Source organism: Panthera tigris, chromosome B3 (genome assembly GCF_018350195.1).
Source record: "Panthera tigris isolate Pti1 chromosome B3, P.tigris_Pti1_mat1.1, whole genome shotgun sequence".
NCBI lineage: Eukaryota > Metazoa > Chordata > Mammalia > Carnivora > Felidae > Panthera > Panthera tigris.
The window spans coordinates 85,374,151-85,384,050 of NC_056665.1; the positions used below are offsets into that span (position 1 = coordinate 85,374,151).

At 40.7% G+C, this 9,900-nt stretch overlaps 1 pseudogene; it reads left to right on the forward strand.

Annotated features, from left to right (window-relative positions):
- Positions 1–9,900, forward strand: part of LOC107179591 — a 142,399-nt pseudogene that overhangs the window by 131,401 nt on the left and 1,098 nt on the right.

The window sequence follows — 9,900 nt, forward strand, 5'->3', positions numbered from 1 at the left end:
TTTAGGGGATGGGAAGCTATTTAAATTTCTTTTTAATTTACTTCCACTACCCTCATAGCTGAAACACATTAGAACAGATCCAGATCAGACTCAAGAAGAACAAAAATATGAGTCAAAAGGACTAGATACTCCACAGGATGAGAATCTGCCTAAGAATGAAGTCAGTGCCTTTATTTTAATGAATATTCTTAAGACAAGACCTTGACCTCTAATGGCCTCCTCCTTTGTTGCTGGCTTACAGATGTAGCAAGGCAAACACCATTCCTGGACTTGGCACAGAAGCAGTGAGGCAGGTAGGTTTTCTGCTTTCTGCTTTCCTCTCCTGTAGGCCTGTTCTGGGTCCACAGGGGGCATTAGTTTTGATGCCAGTGATAATGTGCTAATACATTTGTCCACACGTGTCATCGAATCTTTTCAGGAGTAGGTTATAGCATATCCCTTGTCATGGCCAGGAATGGAAGAGCCAACAATTAAATGAATGACAGTGAGCACTCACTAAATATATGCTGTTGTGAGTAATGTATCTTCAGTGGGAATGAGGCAGATAAGGATCATTTGTTCCTGGAGTCTAGATGTGCTTTCTTGTGGTGTCAGGGAGGCAGGTACTGGGGACAGCTGCAGTGGAGGGTGGTAGTAGGCAGCCCAGCCAGATGAACACGGCACCTGAAGATGGTGGTGACAGATGGGCAGCAGATAGTGTCTGGGAGGTCTGACAGCCACAGTCAGGGCCTGTGTTTGCAAACACAACTCCAGGCTGGCTGGCTCTGGGAGATCTGGTAAGCTCTTCAAACCAGTGCCACCCACCACCCCCACTCATCAAGGGCAGGGTATTCAATGGGGGGGTGGTCGAGGACGTGAGGCAGTGCTGGGGGCCAGGAAGGTAATATGGTAATGGGGCCAGGAAGGTAATAAGGGTCAAGAGGGAAAGCGGGGAGGAAGTCACAGAACCAAGCAGGCTGCTCTCAGAAATGTACTGGTACAGTACGTCTGGTGAATCTTAAGCATGCATGCCTGCATCAGTCTTTCTTGGACTGTAAACTTTTAAAATGCAGTGATCAAATCTATGTAGTTCTCCACAAATAGTGTGTAACACTATAAGCAATAGGTGGTTAATATTTTTAAGATGAAGAAGATGATGCCCAGTTTAAAGAAATTAAAACTGGAAATAATATATAATATATATTTTCTGGGTGTGGTTTATGCCAGAAAGATGACCTGGGGCTTCAGTTCTAGGCATGTACCTCAAGAAGAGTCCTTAGCCATACATTGAAAGATTGGTAAAATAATGCACATTTATATAATATTTTATTGAGGTGATATTCACATAACATGCAACTAACCATCTTGAAGTGTACAATTCAGTGGCATTTAGTGCATTCACAATGTTGTGCAACCATCAAGTCTCTCTAGTTTCAAAACTTTCTCATCACCCCAGAAAAACACTCCTTAAGTAATCATTCCTCATTCTCCCCTCCCCGGTTCCCTGGCAACCTCTAAACTGTTTATGTTGAAATAGAACAATTAAAGCATGTAGATAACATTTTTTTAATGATTCTCCACTTTATTGACTTGTTTGATTAATCTATTAACTATTGATCTAACTCAAGCCGGATGAGTGTGCTATCCTTACAGCTCTATTATTTTTGTGTATTTAGTTGCCTGCCTCCCACCCCCAGGCATTGAGTGCTTTGCAGCAAGGTGGTGTTCAAGGTGCCTGTCCGTCTGTGGGTCTACAGCACCTGGTACAATGTCTGGCATACAATGTGCTTCATATTTGTGGGATTACTTCACATTACCAAGAAGTCAATTAATTTGTCTAAGGACTTACAGCTAGTAAATTATGAGTCACAAGTTAAGCGTAAGTCTCTCTCACCACGCACTAGGTCGCAAATGGGGCCTGTTTGGGAGGCAAATTTAGACAGCATTCATACCAGACTTCATATTGAGGAGGGTTAACATGTACCCAGTGCTGTTCTAAGCCTTTTTCAAGTACTACACTGTAATCCTCCTAACAACCATACAAGGTAAATAGTACTATTAGCCCAGAAATTCTGGAGTGGGAAGTGGCGACGCCTGAATCCAATCCAAGTTCTATAGGCTTTGAGGAAGACTTTGAGTCTATGAGTAGCTTAGTCAAATGCCAGGAAAGACCATCATTTTATTATTTTAGTAACAACCTATGGGACTGGTTTTAGGGAAGAGGAAATAGGTATGATAGGTGAAATGGAGCCCCCTCTAGAGTTTGCCCCCTTACACACACGCGTCACGCACGCACACAACCTTGGATTGTGTCTTATGCTTGGTTATAGTTACTGTGGAAGATGCCATTTTTATGCTTTTATGCTCTGTTAGGTACCACTGCATTTTGCAGGTACAACCATGTCTACTCTAAACTTAATGCTGCTGTCTCCCTGCTAGGTCCCACTGCTTTTCAGGGCTTCCCCATGCCTGTGCCTCTCTGGGAACCACTGCCCTCTGCATTATCACCAGGGCATCCACCCCTCTTCTGGGCACCACCACTGCACTTATGCTGGGTGCCACCTCAAACCCCTAGAGCACCAGATGGGCCAATGCTGCTCAGAGGTCTGTGGCACAATGGAGAATACCTTTCCATTTTCTCTCTGCATCAGATGTTACCAAAGTAATATTGGCTAGCTCTTCGAAGTCTCAAGAGGTTTGGGTAAAAATGGGTCTTCTAGTTTCTATTCACAGTCCTCTCTCTCTTCCAGAAATGAGTCCATGGAAATCTGGGCCTGGGGCCAATGTGACTGACCCCGAGGTACTTGAGTCACTACTCTGCTCCAACACTATGGCTTGTAACTGAGCTGTGCTTTTTCCACTTGACTCTCCGCCCCTCTTTGTCTCAGGCAAGGTTAGATGATTCTGAATTCTAGAGGTGGGGACATTTTTAGCCTAGAGCTGGGACTCCATCTCACTTAGACTCAAGACCAAGTGTGGAAGTAAGTGACAGAAAAACACTTTGAGACTCTGTAGGAAATGGAGCTCAGGATTTGGTGAACCCTTGACGTCAAAGGCTCTTAGCACTCATTTATATTCTGAATCTCTGCAGGAAAGCGTTGTCTTTTGTTCAGAAATTTAGGGAGTTCTATAAAGGGAGATAAAGAAAGTATGAGAAGTGTAATTTTTAAATCTAGTGGCTTAATTTCTATCCTGTCCTGTCATTACAGAATAACATTAGTGGGCTTATGCTTACTCTACCACTTTAAGCCTTGGTTGAAATGTACTTGTTAAGAAATCCCTCAGAGCAGAACACCAGAAAGGGCTTCTCTGCTGGGTTCAGACGAAGTAGGATAAATTCTGATCCCTCATGGTTTAATTGCACATGTGGGGACATAGGGCAACCCAAATGAGTATTCCAAATTTCTGTAGGGAAGAGTTAGGGGTGACTGTTACATTATTCACCTTTCTGCTTATCTACACTCTCTAATTTTCTGTAACACACATGTATTGGTTGTGCAGTTAAAAGTGAAGTAAAATTAGGGGTGTCTGGGTGGCTCAGTCCACTGAGCGGCCAACTTTTGATTTCAACACAGGTCATGATCTCACAGTTTGTGGATTCGAGCCCCACATCCAGCTCTGTACTGACAGCACAGAGCCTGCTTGGGATTCTCTCTGTCCCTCCTCCGCTTGCACACAGGTGCAGATAAATTTGATAATCTTAAGAAACTTAATAAATAAATAAATAAATAAATAAACAAATAAAATTTTAAAAATAAATAAATAAAAGTGAGATAAAGTTAAACAAGGATGAATACTCTTCAGTCAGAGTTGACATCCAGTGCCCTCATGGCTTAGTCCTCCTGTAGCCTTCAGCATTCTCTTTGAGTGAGGAGTGGAAGTGCTAAAGGGAAGGAGAGGATCTCTGGTCAAATCTCTTCTTTTGCTCCCTCTGCTTTACCACTGGGCAAATGGTTATACTTGGTACCTCATGAAAGCCTTCTCTGTGTATTGAACACTCCCAGCTGCTATGTTAGATAATAATAATAATAATAATAATAATAATAATAATAAATATTTCTGAGGCTCTTACAAAATAAATAGGCTGGTTGTTGAATGACTGTTGACCCAAAATAAAAGTAAAAGGCTTTAAACAAGTGTTTCTCAGTGTGCCTTTCTGTTATCCATTTTTTGATGTGACCTTAAATAAATAAAATATTTCTACCCTAAACATCTCATTTTTTGACTCAAAATCTTTTAGTAAGCTTTCTTCCAAAAGTATATGGAATTGGACTGACTTTGGTGTTATTGGGTGTTTTTCCTTTTTCCAACCTGTATAAGAACAATACTCTTATGTATATAATTATTGTGAACTGAGTAGGAAGTAAACATTTCAGAATCTAAATTAAAGTATCTCTTTAATAACTGACTTTCTCTAATGCCTCTTTACATCTTTTGGCCACCATTTTTATCATCATCATCATCATCATCATCATCATCACCACTGCAAACATCTAGTCTAGTCTGGGCTTAAAGTTTCCAAATCATTCCTATCCACAGTATCTCTCTTAATAGTTGCCCTATGATCCCCATGTTATTGGGGGGTAAACTGAGGTTTCTGGAAACTGAAGGACTTTCCTGGGATCTTTCAGCTAGTTCGGGTCCAGAGCCAGGCTTCAATCCCAAATCTGCCAGCTCTACATTTTTTATTTATTCTACCACGCTGCTATTCCATTTCCTTCGTTGCTGGATTTTAGTAGTGGTGGCATTTGACTTGAGTCCAAAAATTGCAAATGAAATCTTTGAGTAGCTATCTTTATCACAACTCCAAGAGAATAAGCCAGGGGTACAAACTTAGTCTGAAAGGAGCCCTTCTATCTTATTCCACATCTGTCCACACTTTTAAATCTAGCATCAAATCCTAAAGACATGCCTTTGAAAAATCTAAATTGGTGGGGTGGGGGCTGGAGGTGGGGAATAAAGTCAGTTTTATAATTTTATCTAAAACTCTATTATAATTGTTCCAAAGTAGCTAATGTCTCTCTCCAGTTACTAGTGTTTAAAATATTTGAAAATATGCACTATGAATAAAATGGTCCATTTAGAGAAAGCAAGCCTAAACAATAGAGGGTGAGGCAGTATCCAAAAGGAGAATCAAACGATTAGGCTAGATTGAAATTCTGGATTTGAGGGTTTCAAACCTGCGAGGTATCTTGTCTCAGAGAGTAAGCACATAGGAGCTAGGGCATATGTCTGCCTTATGTATGTTGTATGCAATATTTGAGACATATTTAGGCTGTAAGTTATGATTTACTTACCTGAAATTAAAATTAGCTGGCATGCTGTATTTTCTCTATCAACCCTACCATAGAGATTAATCCACAGGGCAACCTTGGGCCAGGTGCAGAGAATATTTGCTTGGGAACATTCCTGATAAGCCAGGAGCTGGACCTGGGATGATATGAGCAAGTCTGGATTGAGTCCCAGGTTGAGAACATTAAGAACATATCTTTTTCATGTGTTTCATCATCTGCTTGGGCCTTTTGTCTTTGAAAGTCTCTATAAACTGTGCCTAAATACTATGGCATTAATCATAAGACCCCTGAAGTATTTTCATATTGTATGTAATAAATGCCCATATACTTAGTATTTAAAATCAGAACCACTTACTGCAATATTTAGTTAAAATTACAAAGGGAGTGGGGCACCTGGGTGGCTCGGTCAGTTGGGCATCCTACTTTGGCTGAGGTTATGATCTCTCAGTTTGTGGGTTTGAGCACCATGTCGGGCTCTGTGCTGACAGCTCAGAGTCTGGAGCCTGCTTTGGATTCTGTGTCTCCGTCTCTCTCTGCGCCCCCCCTCAAAAATAAATAAATATATTTTTTTTTAATTTTAATTACAAAGGGAATACACATAAAGCCATCGTTTTGTTAAGGTGTATAAGTCTACTTACCCACGTTCTTACATGTATATTTGCTGAGTCAAGACTTTCACTGATAAAGTATTTCAAGTAGCTCCTAAAGGAAATGCATTTAAAGAGTTAAAACTCACATACATTTGGGCTAAATACCTATAGTCATTATTGTCTCTCACCTGAATGTCTTTTATTGATGTGATGTCACAAGTGGCTCTGATTGCTGGCAATAGCTTCCTTAACATGCTCATGTGTTCTAAATCGAAATCTAAATTTTTCAGACCCTTTCCACAGGAGTGATTTGAAGCCAGCTGAAAGAGCAAATGATATTTGGGTGGGGGGAGGGGGAAGGGAGGAGGCAATGACAGAAACTGGTGAATGGAAGGTGGTGAGTCACTGGCCTTCATGGGCACCCACCTCCATGTTTCCACACACTTACCACTAGCTTCCCAGGTAACCAGAGCTTACCACTTGGGTGTAGTCATATGGGCAAAAATGGCTAAAATGAACTGAAAAGGCAGGGACAGTAATAGTAGCGGTAATAGTGGCGAGGAGAATCGGTGCTGAGATATATTGGGGAGTAAAATCCCTCCTCAACACCCGTGGCCTTTTCTGGCCCAGTGTGGCTTGTGTGATGATTCTATCACTCTTCAACAAACTTCTAACACTGTCTCTTATACTCACGAAATCATCATCAACATTGTTTTTCTTGTTATTTATTCTCTACCTCCTTATTTCATAACTGCATAATCTCAGTTCATGGAAATGACCAGAGAATTCTCAAAACTAATTCTATCCCACTATCTTTCTCCAACTCACCTGAATGTGGTGTTCTGAAAAATTTACAGAGTCACGTCCTTGTCAAAGAAAAGTAGCATTTCTGTGGCAAAGCAGCCAATCTCTCTTATTTGTAACTCAGCATGAGGCCATTATTTAAAGCTTAAAGAAGAAAATTTTCACATTGTTCCATTTTATGACTTAAGCAGATCAACTGAAGGTATGGGAAAATCATGTCTTTCCTATAAAACTATCATGAGAAACCAGAGGGGGCCACTCTAAACAGTCTTATCTGCAGGAAATTTAAAGAATGAAATCTACTTCTAAAACTGTTCCTGTGTCAGACAGATATACTGTTTGTAAAATATCCCATCTCTGAAAACTTTGTAGAGAAAGGTATTCTTCCTCATTCTGCTCCAAATCATTTTCATGAAAGAGTGGGTCTAAGAATGTAGTAAGAAAAATCCAGCAGTCTCTAAAAAGGCTTCTTTCTCGTGTTCAGAGCCTCCCTGTCCAGTCCGCTGTAATGTTCTTTATCCCAAGTAAACATAGCTAAGCATTTGCAAAGACCTCAGAGAATTCAAAGCTCTGAGAGGGGGAATTTTATTTTATAACTTAAATTTATTTAATATAATTTTAAATAATACATTCACATGGCTCAAAACTTAAAATGATATAAAAAGGTATACACTGAGAATCTGTTTCGCCTCCTTTTCCCATCCACTCAGTAATCCCTGATGCCCACTCCCACCCTATAGATTAGCACTTGCATTGCTTTCATTTTTTTTTAAGTTCATTTATTTTGAGAGAGAGAGAGAGAGAGAGAGAGAGAGCAGGGGAGAGGCAGAGAGAGAAGGAGTGAGAGAATCCCAAGCAACCTCCATGCTCAGCACTGAGCCTGATGCAGGGCTCAGTTTCACAACCCTGAGCCGATATCAAGGGTGGGACTCAACCAACGGAGCCACCCAGGCACTCCGCATTGGTTTCTTAAGGGGTTTTCCACTTAAGGGGTCTTTTTATGCATATACAAGCAAACATTAATACATATTCTTATTTTTCTACATTTCTTATATGGGAGGCAACATACATGTTCTGCAGCTTGCTTTTTTCATATAAAAATATATCCCAGGGGCACCTGGGTGGGCTCAGTAGGTTAAGCGTCCGACTTCAGCTTAGATCATGATCTCACGGTTCACAAAATTGAGCCCTGAATTGGGCTCTGCACTCACTGCATGGAGCCTGCTTGGGATTCTCTCTCTCCTCTGTCTCTGCCCGTCCCCTGCTTATGCTGCTCTCTTTTTTTTTCTCCCAAAATAAATAAAGAAATAAACTTTAATATATATGTATATATATTAAATGTATATATGTATACACACACACACACACACACACACACACACATATATATACACATGCATATATATAGCTCCTGAAGACTACGCTATATCAGTACATAGACAGCACTTATTAAACCATATAGTGCCCTTGTTGATAGATGCTCAGGATGTTTTTTTAACTCTTAGTATCACAAACATCTGCAGCGAACAACTCTGGCTTGTGTGTCCTTTTGTACGTGTACAAGTATATCTGCAGGATACAGATACTTCATATAATTTTGATTAAATACCTCTGTTTTGGGGCACCTGCGTGGCTTGGTTGAGCATCTGACTTCAGCTCAGGTCATGATTTCATGGTTTGCGAGTTCAAGCCCCGCATCAGGCTCTGTGCTGACAGCTTGGACCCTGGAGCCTGCTTCGAATTCTGTGTCTCCCTCTCTCTCTCTGCCCTTCCCCCAGTCACACTCTGTCTCTCTCTCTCTCAAAAATGAATAAACATTAAAAAATTTTTAAAAATACCTCTGTTTTTACATTTATCAAAGAGTGGTGTGTGTTTTAGTTTGTGCTATCTCCTCATTATTTTATGAGCTTCTAGAAGGCAGAACCGTGTCTCATTCATCTTTGCATCCACAGCCCCTACCATACTACCTGGCATGCTAATGTTGAATACAAAATAAACTTCCTAGTGTAACTATAACCTTGAGAACATTAAAGTAACCCCTCAATTTAAAAGGCTGAGATCTAGGGTATAGATGAAGAGGCACTTCTAAGTTTCTATTTTAAGGATGAAAATGGGACTTATAAAATGCCAGGCCGAATGAAAATATTGAATAAGGAGTAGAAGTTTCAAGGATGAAGATGTCTCTTCAGATCCAGGAACTAGGACAATGTCATGTGTGTTTTCCGGGTTATCCACACGCAGAGAAGCTTAATGGTAAAATAGAGAGGGAGCCTGGAGGACTCCTGCCTGGTGAAGATCAGCCAGGAATGTCAGAGAACAGTCCTTCCCTAGCAACCCAGACCAAGACAGGGTGTAAAGGTGAATGCACACCTGGACTGGAATCTGAACAGAGAAGTGTGTGTGTGTGTGTGTGTGTGTGTGTGTGAGTGTGTCTGTGTAACATGGTTCTAATTCACCTTCTTTTCCATTTTTATGACAGTCTATGTGAATGGCTCTTAATTCTGCTCTGCAGCCCCCTCACTTGTCTTGAAAGCTGCTAGCGAAGAGACTTGGTGAAAACTCAGACTTTTCCTAAACTGACGGGCAGCCATACTTCCCAGCTCTTTCCCTCCCTGCCCCGGTGCTGTCCCTCCCCAGCCATCACTGCTCTCCCAGCTCCTAAGTCATAGGGGCACTCTCTCTGCACTAGGTCATCGCTAACCATCCCTGCTGCCCCTCAACTGTGTTTAATCAGGTTTGAAGAGATGGAATGGCAGGCAGATAACGTAACACACAGAACTCAGCTAAGCCTGTTTCCAAAATCCCTGCCTCTCAAAAACTTACAGTGAAAAGTAAACTGGTGCAATGTTTTGGTTGTACCAATAAGGTGGCAACAGCATTCAAAACTTGTGAACATGTGTTTTTATATAGCAATTTCACTTCAGGCATTTAATTCTATGAATACACTTAGAAAAACACAAAAATGTGCACATGTTTGCTAAAGTATTATTTAAAAAAACAGAAAGACAAAAAATAACTTCAGTGTCCATCAATATGGGAATGGTTATATCCATGATAGCATATTGTTTGGTATCCTGTGCAGCTGCTAGAAGAATGAAATAGACTCCTATGTAGGGAATGGAATGATAGCCAAAAACACTGCTAATCAAATAAAAGCAAATTCAGAAGAGTAGATATATTATATGATTTATTTGTGACTTAAAATAACACATGCTTGCATATGAATGTAAAAG